Source organism: Homalodisca vitripennis, chromosome 7 (genome assembly GCF_021130785.1).
Source record: "Homalodisca vitripennis isolate AUS2020 chromosome 7, UT_GWSS_2.1, whole genome shotgun sequence".
In the NCBI taxonomy this organism is placed as follows: Eukaryota; Metazoa; Arthropoda; class Insecta; order Hemiptera; family Cicadellidae; genus Homalodisca; species Homalodisca vitripennis.
In genome coordinates this window covers 31,862,791-31,877,414 of record NC_060213.1, presented here as the reverse complement: position 1 = coordinate 31,877,414, position 14,624 = coordinate 31,862,791, and positions in this window count along the sequence as shown.

The following is a 14,624-nucleotide window of genomic DNA, read 5'->3' as shown; positions in this document are numbered from 1 at the left end:
ACGGCCCAAACTCATGTTATGTCCTTAAAATAAAGGACTTCTTAATCAATAATTCAAGTGTATTTTTTAGCAACATTTTAAAAGTTATTTGAGAGAATGCGAGAGTAAAAGTTTAATAAATCTCGTATAAAACTACATAGAACCATTAAACAGCTTCTATCTGCAGACCTCACTTCTTCTAACCATAAAAACTTTACAGGATACAACTGAGATACTGTTATACATGAAATATCAACACGTTTGTCCTGATATACAAATTGAAAGAGAAATGCGAATAAACCAGAAGGAAGAGTTGTTAAAAAAATACAAATGCTTAAAACGAAACAGTATGCAAGAATACAATGACCATTTTGATTTGTTCATGTTTTCAATCAAAATGGGTTACACTGTATAAAAATATAATATTACACTCGCCCATAAATCTTTTGACATATGTAGTACGTTATACTCTCGTAAAATAATTGTGCTGTTATGAAAAGAATACATCTTGTGCCCTCTTTTTCTCAATGAATGCTTTGAAAACACAACTTAAGTGACGTTAAATAATAAAAAAATTTTGGTTATACAAAGTCTTACAAAGCAATAAGTAATGATATATATACATTAAAATTATATGCCAATAATAGTAAATGTTTTACTAAATTTAGATAAATTTACCAACATATAAAATTAAGAATAATGTTTCCTGATAAATTGTGTTTTCATGCTGTATTTACTCTATTCATTTATAAAATAAGCTTGCGTTCTTTTTAGAACGTTTTGTGACTTGGGAAAGGAACAAAATCAATAAGAAACTGTAACAGATTCAGAGCATGAAGAAAGAACATTTATCACTTGCGAATCTCATTTTACTCTTTTTACTGGTCAATAGCCTTGGAATTTAAATAAGATAAACCAATTGGATTTGAGCTGATTTTGTACAAAATAATGTGTATAACTTGGTTTGTGTGAAAATTATCACAATTATTTATGAATAACTCTTGCGTATATATATATATATATATATATATATATATATATATGTGTATATATATATATATATATATATATATATATATATACATATTCAAATCCCTAATCCCTGAGTTAAGTATTTATTTAACCATAAATTAAGTGATTGCAATAGATTTTAATAGAGACATTTTAACGGAACTCAATGACTTATGCATGCACTTGTTAGAATAGAGTTAGACTTGTTATAATAAATGATAATAATTATACGAGACCTACTATTTTACATGTTAAACTTTATATCATCTTGAGGTTAAAGTTAGAGTTTTAAATTTTGAATGAGAGATCTAAATATATTTGCTACTGTTTTTGCTTGTGCGTGAGATGAACCCAAAAACCAGTAATAATTCTAGGGGTTGGAAAAATGTAATTTCTGTCTGTTCCTTTGTCTACACGATATATATAAATTGACCTATAGTCTTTAAACCTTTTAAATTATATCTAAGGAACACCGAGGCCAATGTTGGTACAAATCACTCCGGGATGTATCTGAGTGTGAGCGAAAAAGTTTAAATTATTCTTATGAGTAACACTAAATAATGGTTACGAGTATATTGCTTAATAAAATCAGTAAATATTTCAGCACAACCATGTGAGATTATACCATTTAACAGTAACACATGTGGTCCAGTTATACACAGTGCGATAGGTATGAAATTGCGTACTGAAACTCACATGAGCCTAGAATACATTTATTTTGTTACAAGCATAGACATATAAATTGTACGTACATGACATCTCCTTCGAAACGTGATATTTATTACTGAAATGCTATACACATTTCAAACACACTGTACATTAGTTAAAATGAAATCGTGGTAATACCTCTGATATATGGTATGGAGCCTTATAAATAATACAAACTCCTCCAAAGCGATTTTGTACATCCATGACTTCGCAAAATTATTTTGTTTACATTGGTCTACAGCGTAAGTTATTGCTCATTTCGTGCTAAACATCTTTCCATATAATAAACATATTAAAATTTACTAAACTCTGATATAATCAGAAAGTGTCGTATTATTGACGAATTCTCTAAAAGCTCTTAAAACAAAAAGTTGTTGGTGATTTTATACTAAAGCGTCCCACTTTGTTTTCTTAATCTAACTATGAACAGTTATTGAGTTAGGCTAATCTCAGGTAGGAGAAGCGATTATTATTGTAATTATTAGCACGTTACAATTAATTAATTTAAAATATACTCCCTTGTTTATTATTACCTTAATTTATTAAGTATAGGCCTTTCTAAGGCCTCCTGCATTGTGTTTATTTTAAAGTGTTTTTATAAGTAGGAGAACACTACGAGAATGCCCTAAAATACTACATTGTTACAACAGAATATAGAAAAACCTAGGAATATGTAACGAAAGAGATAGAGCATGGAGGAAAAGCAGCCCTTTCAGCATTTAAAGCTAAAATCAATGGAAAACTTCCTTGGACCTACAGGAAGATATGTACCAAGTTTCAATTCATCCTAGGACCCTTCTATTAAGAATTATCTCACTTACAAGCAGACGAAAAGACATACAGAGTGGTGAGCTATTCTTTGAATCGACCTTAGAATCGAGAGTCACCAGATTTTAGAAGACATAATATGATGGGAAAGGAAAGGACCTCAATTGAAAGCTCAATAAATGGTTAATTTATAATCCTTTATACTCTCGGCTATAATGGGCTATGACTTGTGTGGTAATAAACAATTTCTACATTTCCTAAATGAAATTTTTTAAACTCTGTAATGGTATTACAGCATCTATTTATAATTTTAGTAATTAAAAAAACTAATTCTTTTTCTCGTGTTTTGACACCTCGACTGCACTTGATAGTCGTGTCAGTAATGAGTAAAACATAATCAATAAGTTTATACCTTGGACCACAAGCGAGCTACGTACCAAGCTTGAAGACACTAAGACTATTCATCAGGAGTTGCTACAAAGATATACATACGTAGAGAGTTACATACGTACGTTGAGAAGAAAAGTTATATGATGTTATAAGTTCCGGTTGAGTATTAAATAATGATCATGATCATTAATCCAGTTAAAACATTATACATGTATGTGCAGCCGAACTTTAAAGAGAAAATATTTAAAATGTGTAATAACGTATCACAAATCGTAGAATAAAACTTTTCTGTATGTCGTGTTGACATGCTGAATGTTAGTCATTGAAAGGATCGGGGAAATGAGTTCTCAGAGAGATGAATGCAGCGCTCCACACAGTCGAGTATGCATGATACATTTCTACTCAGCCTAGTTCATGCCTCCATCTCTATACCTGCAATTAGCAATTTCTAAGCACCTGTTTTCGGTTCTTCACATCATATTTCCACGCATATCATTACATTTTACATATAATATTACAAGGTAGAAGTACAACACACCACGTTTTTCTGAAGATGCTTGAAAAAAAATATATATATAGCTCATTTTACTCTGATTACGTCCTGAAGGTCTAAAAGAAAACAGTCATACATAACAGAAATTGGAACATTTCTACGGTTAACAAAAAGTAAATTTGGTCATCCTACTGGTGATAGGTTTAATTACGCTCATAAATATTTCATAATTGCATATGCAACATCATACAACTCACTCGTCTTTGCAGGAATAAAGTTTCATGCAGATCTCAGAAATGTTTTAGGAGATATGCTGCCATATAATACATTAGTATTTTTCCTTGATAAGTTTTGTCTCGTAGCAGTTTTAAAATAATGAAAGTGCCATGAGTAGGAAGTGCACTACAACGCAAAATTATCAGTAGTAAAATATTTTTAACAACTTTTAACCTAGAATTTTCAGTCTAATGTTGCCTATTATTACTCTACGAATAATATTTACATGTTAAAATATCATATGACATTAGATAGTTATTTTCATGTTTATTCATTCTTGCAATTTTTTCTTCACAATCACGTTTACCCGTAGTTAAGAAATGTTCGGTAATGTTAAGCCGCATTCCTCGGAGTGGAGTTTTTGCTAATATAATAATTATAGTTGTTATAAATAACGATAGTACTAAACCATCTGTTTACAAATTATTTACAATTTTCTATTGACAACTTTTATAAAAATTTAACTTTCTTTTAAAGCAGTTCTAAAGAGGAATATCATTTCGTGACAACATGTATCTATTTGAAATATTTCTCACTACCTACAATTTAAATCCTGTGAAATTATTTGTAAAAGCATCGTCTCAGAAAAATATTTATCTTTCATTAATAGGCGGTACGCGTACGAGACTGGTCCAAACTTTAGGCAAACATTCTGATGGGCTCATGCCGCTGAGAGTTGAATTGGATTACTCGAAACTCCAGCTAACCGCATAAACAGACAGGTTTGACTTCAAACTACTGCACCAGTCCGTCCATTCATTACAGGTTTATACCGCACGGTTTCAATAGACATATTATAATAAATATTCGTAGTAGTATATAATTTGGAGGGAGGTTTATAAAAATAATTGATTGATGTATGGCAAATATGAATGTTACAGTACAATCAGTGTATTTTTACATGTCCTAATATATCTTGAAACTGTAAACTACACAGACATCTAGATTTCACGCTTCCTGTGTTAAAAATACTAAAATAATTTCACATTTTTCAAAAAACATTGGTGAAAAGCATAAGTCTAAATTTAATTTAGATTTAATCGGTTATTTTGATATATCAATGGTAAACATTTCTTCCTAATTCGTTGGATTGGGAACCCATTGTAATCAAACACACAAGTCAATATAATTAAATAGTTACGTCTACATCTTATAGTATTTTACTGGACTACTACTATAATTCTGTTTTGCATAGCCTAATACACAAGAAAGGGAAAATGGCTTTGATGTCTGCTATCCATCAAACTGTGGTAAAGATATCTCAAAATGTTATTACTTATATATTTCAAAGTTTGAATGATTCTTCATTTCTATATAGGAAATAGAGAGTTAGATGATGTTGCATGACACAAAATTGGATTTTGCTGAGTGTTAGAGACTATTTTTACATTGGTCTTATGGTTAACTATAACAACAACGATAAAATAGAAGAGTAAAGAAATATCTAAACAAACAGGACATTCATATGAGAATTTATCATAAGATATCTTTATTTATAAATTAATATAAAAACAATGGATTTTAAAATGAATTTAAAAAAATAGCAAACACGTTTGTTTCTAATGCACTCTTAAGTTGTTTCATCCTACATACCTTACGAGTACTTTTATTATTTAAACACTGTTGGTAAATCTAACTCAATGAATAAAAATGTGAATGAATCATGTGGTTTGAAATTTCGAGAATTATTTCATCCTTAGACTGTAAACTTGTTATTAAACTCCATTTTTAGATAGACAAGAAAGAGTTCTATAATGGTGCGTGGCTAACCATAGAATTTCACGGAGCGTCATTGAAACCTAATATTCATTAGGGTGGCACAATCTCATTTAAGCTGTCGGAGGTAAATATTTTGCTTCTTTAATAGCGACTGCCCGTTGTATCTGTGCGTAAAACATCTCAAAAATGCAATGGTATAAAGAATTTTAATTATTTCAGTAACTCCATCGAAACATGTTGCTTGAAACGTGAGTAGTGTACTTCAGTAAATAAGATGAAGTTTAAAAAATACTGTTTGTACAAAAAACTTGTTTCTTATAAGTTTTAAAAATTATATAATATATAGCGTGTACAAAGACTTCAGAAATGTACTATAACATTGTAACAGAAATAACTAATGCATAAAGCTTATAATTTTGTAATAAATATATATTAAACGATATTTTAGTTATTGTTATGCCTTCCGTCGAACGGTTACGCATATGTTACCTAAATATGTTATTATTTTAAGCCTATTAATTTTAAGGAATCTATTATTCCTGTTTACTCTTTTCATAAAATGCAATAGTATTTTTTAATCTGTCGAGTGAAATTATTTTTTTAGATTTTAATAACTATTTTACAATAATTAATACGTACTTAAGTAAATATAATCCTCAATAATACACCAATTTATGTTATGAAAATAAAGCGAACATAGTATTTTAACGTCTACAGTCTGTAAAAAGGCTCTGGCTATCATATGTTTAGTCAGGGACGTTAAAGCTGACAGTACAGAGAGAGCACTTAAGGAAGTAATAAATGGCCCTCACGATAGATCCTTGTTCACTCCCTCACTTAGGACCATAACGCTGGAAGTACAGAGGATGGATTTAAAAAACATTTTTTTGTCAAACTATTTTTTAATTATGTGTATATATAGAGTTGACACTACTTTGTGAATGTTTGTTCTTAGCATGTATTGTTTTTCTGTATTAACTTAAACAAATTCTTCATTATTTTGGTAATAAAGAAAGTTGGATTAGTCAAGTAGGAGCAAATTTAAGAGGGAAAGATACAGTTTAGTTCACTAGTTGAAAATAGAGTTACAGATGCCTTATCCGAAAAAAACTAGAGGTAATGGACGGGCAGGTAGGCTGCTTGCAAGGACCGAATCGCTCAGCGGTCATTTATCCAAGCAGCAGCCAAGCTCGACATTGAGTAACCCAGCTATCTTGGGATAACCATCATGTCCACTATACTGACAATTCTCAGTATAGGATTAGGATAAGAGTGTATATGATATATTATATATAAATACATATACATTACATTTTCTTAGCAATTTATGAAGCCGTAAGGCTACTGCTCATTAAAATTATTTATTATCAATTTACATTATTGCTTTTTTTACTAAACATTAATGGTAGAGATCGAGTAAATTTGTTATATAAACATATAATATACATTTATATTAGTGCATATACCATGTACGTATCGATAATTGTGAATAATGTATGTTTTAATTCGTTGCTAAACAATAGCAAATGACACAATAACAGTCAAAATTCAGAAATCGTGTATATTTACAGAACAAAATACAGAGTAAAGTCAGTAGCTGACAATAACAGTGTTTGTTATTTTCGTATTGCCATGGGAGTTGTAAAACCAACTAGTTAAACTGGGTTGTGTGCATTGCAACTGCAGATGCTCACGTTAATTCTAACATAACATTACTCCGTAGGTGACAATTGAGTTGTTATACAGTCTTAATGTAGTACAGATAATGGCAAAATTATTTCAATATCTACTTAGGGATGATACATAAAGATGTTAAATCATTATAAGTGTGTATTTACAATGTGATATTCAGTTTTTTATATACTTTTATACATGTGATTGAGATATCATATTAAGTATAAATAATTCCACCATATCTTTATGTAAGGAGCTTCATTCAAGGAAAACCAAAAGTTCATATGTTCATATGTTCCATTTTTTAATTTCTAAACAATGAGCATAAAAATATTACTACACCAATATTTTACACGAAGTCTTCTCTGGCACATGGCTGAGCGTTAGTGAAGCACGTTACTTGAGGACTGTAAATATATTTTTTATATCTGTCTGTACGTCTGTTTAACCAATTTTCTATATATATATATCAGCACAATATCTCAATAATGAACAAACCTTAAGTTTACTTAATAGATTGCGTAAAGTTTATGCGTGTAGCCTCATTTCCATATTCACAGCATTGACGATGTTTGATGATGGTGTACTTATTTGATAGGTTTTGGCTAAGCGTAAGTTAACACTCTAACATTCGTCTTATGGCTAACCTTGAAGGTAACAAAAAAATAAAAACTAAACATTCTAGCATTATAATATGTCAGTTGGCATAGGAAATATTAGCACATACCATTACAATGTAGCAAAGTTTTTGGCGTACTTCTACCTTGTACTTATGTTATTGCTTTATGTTCAAAATTTAAAAAGTCATGTCAAATTCTTGGTAAGTATGATGTCTTACACTGGAATTAACGCCGTTACAATATCAGTGTGGAATAAAAAAGACCATCAATGTGTAATTTTTATATATTTATTTGTGTTTAAATAATACAGAACAAGATTTTGAACAAGAAGTTTTACATACTTGAGTCTCATTCTAGAAGGGAATGGAAATTTGTCATTGAAAAAATGTGCGTGAAATTAAAAATTCGTTGAAAATTATAATAAAGTACTTGATGATATGAACAAAGATAAGGATACATTTACTAGGAATCTATCGAATGACTGGAGGGTTTACTTTCATAACACAACTAGTAAATGTCTTTAGTACTATAACATATTATAAAGAGGAGAATAGTAACAAATATTTCTCCAATTTTCTGTAGGAAACTGTGATAATTTACTCGCATCATAATTTGTACGGTTTTAAATACTTCAATGCTCAACTTTAGTTTATATATCTTTCAATACAGAATTTATTATAATTGTTTTATAACACCTAACATAAGTCAAAGGATAGCTTATGATGGGCCACAGTAATAAATCATCTAAAAAATAAGTGTAATTTATATGAAATACATTCTAAATAAAAATATCCAAAATATCAGGTGCTTTGCGTAAGAGATATAATTTTTTGCTGAGTTTGATTTGTAAAGAACTACTTTTAGTACAGTGGCTGCGGGGGAATATTGATAATTGAATGAAGCCCATTTTTAAGTGGCTGCAAATATATCACTGCTGTAGTTAAATAGATGCCACAGATGTAAACCTTAATTCTACAGAACGGCATGGGATAAATGCACCACGCCACGTATAAGTTAACAGTTTTACTAGCAGAATTTCAGACCTGTATCGCATAACATTCTCCAGATATTCTGTGGACCGATAAACCGGCAAAACAGAAAAATATACTTCTAGCAGACAAAAAACGTTATTGTCAGCCTACTAAGTAAAATGCATAAATGACGATTAACAAAATTAGATTTGTAAACATTTCGCATCATATCATAGAACTTGTACATATCTTTATAGAAATGAAGTTTTATAAAAACTTTAATATAAAACTGAAATAATCCTTGAGATACTTTGCAACTTGAAATATTTAAATTTGTGTTTATTAAGTGAGATTTCATATAAATACTTAAATTTAAAATGTTCTAGTGAGGGTTCTGCAACGCAAGATTGATCAAAAATTAAATCTTTTCACAAACTCTTAACGTAGAATTCCTCAAAACATTTTTTGTTAACTCACAAAAAAATTACATGAAAATATTTTACATTGGAGTTAATATGTTTTTAAACTATTTATTTTGATATTTTCTCGTTATCACTATGGCTCGCCATGAGAACAAAAAAAAAATTGTTTAACGCTCGAAAAATTCCATGTACAGTAGTGACAGTCATCGGGTTCAGTGTTTCCTATATAGAAATGAAGCGTCATGAAAACTTTGATTTTTACAGGTCAGGTCGTTTTCAAAATATCATGCCGTAAAAACCGACAACCAGGCTGAAATTTAAAATCTCACAAGTGACAAGTAATGGTTTTGTAATGCTCAGATAAAAAAATACGATATGTACTGTCATTTTTGTAAAACGTGGCAATGTTCGTAATTATGTCATTCTAGTAACTACCATCAGTTATAAATCCAGCTTCTTTATAAACTAAATATGGAAGTGATATATGAACACAATCATAATTATTATTTAAAGAAAATAAAAATATCTAAAGCTTAAATAAATTCTTGTAAGCAATGCATATCCAGAATCATCATCACAGAAAGTATGGAGTAAAGTGTTTTATGAAAGGTGTTTAATATTTGCAATATTTATTGTAGTATTTGTAGAACAATACATTTTTTACTATAGAATGCACAATATTAAAATTATAAAGCATAGTTTCAAGTCGTCTATTTTCCTGAATCATATGTCCCTCCTTGTATAATTTATTAGAATTAGTTATTTGAAACAGGTCGATTTAGACCTGTAATGAATGCACGGACTGGCGCAGTAGTTTGAAGTCAAACCTGTCTGTTTATGCGGTTAGCTGGAGTTTCGAGTAATCCAATTCAACTCTCAGCGGCATGAGCCCACCAGAATGTGTTTGACTGAAGTTTGGACCAATCCCGTACATTTACTGCCTATGAATGGAAGATAAATACGTTTCCATCTAGATGATACTCTAACGAATGTATGCTCAAGATTTAAATTATGCTTTTTGACGATCTGTTTATTTAAATTTATTATTACTATGAAATATTGTTCCTTTTTAACTGTTTTATAAACATTGTGAACTCAATCACTTTAAACTGTTAAAAACATTTTAAGGAAAATTATCGGTTTTCCCACTTCTTTGCTCCATAGCTATAACAATATTTCCAACTATAAATATGTTTAAAAGTATAATTTAATATAGTTTTTCATATAAATTTTATATATGTATATGTGAGTAGATATGAATATGGGGTTCCTAGACCACTTTTGGAGCCAACAGAAAAATCAAGGGAAAAATACTGTTTAAAGGACAATAAACGAATCTGTAACTCACGAATGAAAAATTACCGAATCTATAGCTGTTTGCTTCTACTTTCTCAAATCAATCTATTTGAAATGTCTGCTACGACGAAAATCTTCTATTCTACAAAAATTGATAGTAACACAGTCTTTATCTTTAATAGTCTTCTTTCCAGTAACAACCAAGTGTAATTTATCATGTTTATTCAATTCTTTAATCTTTTTTTTCATCCAAAACAGTCAAAAATCTGTTCGGTAAGTGTACTTTATAATCTTCCAACTCGGGCAATTATTGTAAACCCGATTTATCTTTCATTTTCTCCAGATTCAAAATTTTGTATTTCTTATTTTCTTCTAATTCCATTAATTTCTTATATTCTTTGATCTTTAAATCACCAACCTCATTTAATTCTTTTAGTAGCTCCATTTAAATAAGAAAAAATTTCTTAACTAAGGTTTGTAAGAGGCAATTTAAATTCTCTATACTACTTTTTTCAATAATTTTAAGTCTTAGTTTACACATTTTTTAAATAATAAATAGAAGAATCTATCACTGTTTCACCAGAAATTGTGCTGATTTTCTGTCAAATTCAAGTAAAAATCATTAATTTTTTAAATTCTAAAATTATTGAAAAAATAGTATAGAGAATTTAAATTGCCTCCTATAAACCTTAGTTAAGAAATTTTTCTTATATAAATGGAGGGTGAAAAAGTAAAACATTGTCCGTTTTGCAAAAAAGAAATTTTAAGAAAAAACTATGATCGACATTATGGCTCCAAAATCCATGCCAAAAACAAAAGAAATTTACGAGAAAGAACTGAATTTTTTAAGACAATGGGCTAAAAGAAAATCAAATTGTCGATCATGAAAAGATGTACGATATAGAAAAATTGCGTGAATTAAAGAAAAGCTTTAAGGAAGATAAAAAAGATCTCAATCTATTTAATGATGAAAAAAAATTCAATCAATTCGCTGAAAAAATTGTCCATTGAAACAAACGATAAAACTAAGTCTGAAATGATCGAAGAAATTGACAAAACTCTTAAACGAAAAACCTGAAAATATCAATAGATGTAGAAGTTTTATCCTCAATACACGGTCTTTTCAAGCAATACATTTTAACAAAATTTAAACGATAATTCCATGTCAATTTACAAATATCTATCAATTATGAGGCCAGAAATTAAAACTTTAATAGAAAAATTTCAAGAGAATGTTAAAAAATATGAAAGGATATCTCTCTTTGGAATGTGAATATGAACGAACTTTAGTAAACGGTGAACCACAAACTTGTCCAATGTATTTTTACTATAAAATCAGACGAAATATTTGACGTAAAACGACTTTATTACTAAGCAATTTAATAAATTAACACATCGAGAACAGACAAATCATCCAAATAGAGGTTCTGGATGGACATTTAAAAGTTGTAAACAATTAGTTTTGAGCCTTAATAAACACGAATTTATGAACGCAGGATCATATATCGATTTACCACAAGAGATAAAGGTAAAAAAAAGCTTGTATAAATATCAAAAATAAAGATGATTATTGCTTTATTTATTCTATCCGATGTGCTATTGAAAAACCCGAGACACATGTTGACAGAGCAAAACAATATGAAAAATTTGTAAATGACGAGATATTTTCAGGTTTCGAGTATCCAATGTCCTTAAAAGATATACAATCATTTGAAAAACGAAGTTACAATTCCAAGTATAAGTATCCGAAAATGTCAATAAATATCTACAGTTATGATGAGAAATTTAACATTGTTCCGTTGCAAATTTCAGAAATTTATGACGCCGATTAGAAGTTGATTTATTGTATGTAAAAACAAGAAGACAAATCTCATTATGTGTTGATAACAGATTTAAATAGATTAGTGAGTTCACAGTTATCTAAACATAAAGAAAGGAAATTTCCTTGTAGAAGATGTTTAAGCCCATTTCTACAAATCTGGAGATTTAAACAGATCATTTAGAATATTTGCAAACAACATGAAGTTTGTAAGCCAATTATGCCGTTTTCCAGGTCAAACAACAACATTTACTAATTATCAAAAGAAATTTTCTCATCCTTATGTTATTTATATGGATTTTGAAAGCATATTAGAGAAGATTCCCACATGCAAAAACAATCCGCAAAGATCGACTACAACCAAGATTCAGAAGCATATTCCTTATGGTTTTACTCTATATTTGGTGTCAAATATAACCAATCGCATGTACAAACCTATATGTTATAGAGCAAAAATTGAAGACGATTTGCCTAATGTTCCTGCAAAAATTGTTTTGAAGAGCTCAATAAAATATCAAAATACATAGCTAAAAAGTATAATTTCTAAGAACAAAAAACCTATGAAATTGACTGAAGAAGAAGAAATTTCATACCAAAATGCAAACGTTTGTCATATTTGCGAATGGTTCTGCTTATGATGTTGAGTCAATTCAGTATGGTTTTACTCCTGATAGTTGGAAAGATAAGAGTTATAATAAAGTAAGAGATCATTGTCATTTGACTGGAAAGTTTCGAGGAGCAGCTCATAGAATTTGTAATCTAAATTTGAAATTTCCTCAGAATATTCCCGTTTTCTGCAACAATATGTCAAATTACGATACTCATTTGTACATAAAAGAATTGGCTAAACAGTATGGTAATGTTGATTTGATCGCAAACACAGATGAAAAAATATATAAATTATTCTGTAAATTCTGGATATGGGTATGAGTTTGAAGATGATAAACCAAGAAAGTTCATCAAGTTTTCTTTCGTAGATACGTTTAGATTTATGGCATCGTCTATTGAAAAGTTAAGCTAAAAACCTCAAAAAAGATGATTTCAAGCATACAAATCATTTTATACAAGATGGACGAATATTGAACGCAATTCTAGAAAGACAACCAAATGACGAAGAAGAAATCTTTAAAATTCTATCTGGAAAAGGTATATTTCCTTACGAAATTTATCGATAGTATTGAAAAACTTGATTACACAGAAGACCTGAAAATTCTAGATTTCTATTCACTTTTGACAGACGAGAGCATATCTGAGAAAGATTATCAACACTACTTGAGCGTTTGGAACAAATTAAAAGAGAAAAAATCTTGGAAATTACTCTGATTTGTACAATATCCAAGATGTTTTATTGCTTGCTGATATATTTGAAAATTTCAGAAAATATTTGCTTAAATTGCTATAAACTTGATCCAGCTCATTATCTAACAGCTCCAAGCCTCGCATGGGATGCTATGTTAAAATTAACGAAAATAGAATTACAATTGATTAGTGATTATAATATGTATTTGATGATTGAAAAAGGCATTCGTGGAGGAATTTCTCAACGTAATTAAACGATATGTTAAAGCAAATAACAAATATTTGAAAGATTTCGATAAGACAAAACCTGAAAACTATCTGTTGTACGTCGATGCAAACAACCTTTATGGTTACGGTCTTATGCAAAATTTACCATATAGTGATATCAAGTGGATGGATCCGAAAAACATATACAAAAGAAGAGTGGCAAGAAAACAATTTTGGAACTCACTGGCGACGAAGATTATGGCTATATTCTCGAAGTTGATTCTAGGATATCCAAACAAATTTACATGAACATCACAAGGATTTACCTCTTGCTCCGAACATTATAAAAACAAACTTTGCACAACTTTACTGGATAAAACTGAATACGTTGTTCATTCAAGAAATTTTGAATTCTATCTGGAACAAGGTATGATTTTGAAACATGTGAATAGAGTTTATTGCATTTGATCAGAAGCCTTTTATGAAAAAGTACATTGATTTTTAACACAATACATGAGAACCAAAGCTACAAGTGACTTTGAGAAAGATTTTTACAAGCTGATGAACAACTCTGTTTTTGGAAAAAGTATGGAAAATGTGCGAAATAGATGTGATATCAAACTAGGAAATGAAGAATTTTCAATGAAACAAGCTAAGAAAACAAATTTCAAATGCTTTAATATCTTTGACGACAACTGTATAGCGAGTCACATGTACAAACAAAAAGGTTAAATTTAACAAACCGATCTACATAGGATTTTCAGTCTTGACCTATCAAAATTGTTAATGTATGAGTTTTATTACGATAATTAAAGAAGTTTGATCCAGATTTGAATCTTTGTTACATGGATACAGACAGTTATTTTCTAGAATTGAAACGAGATCCTTTTAAAATTATTAAAGAAAATATAGAGGACTTTTGAACGAGCGATTATCCAAAAGATCACGAATGTTTCACTACTAAAAATAAGA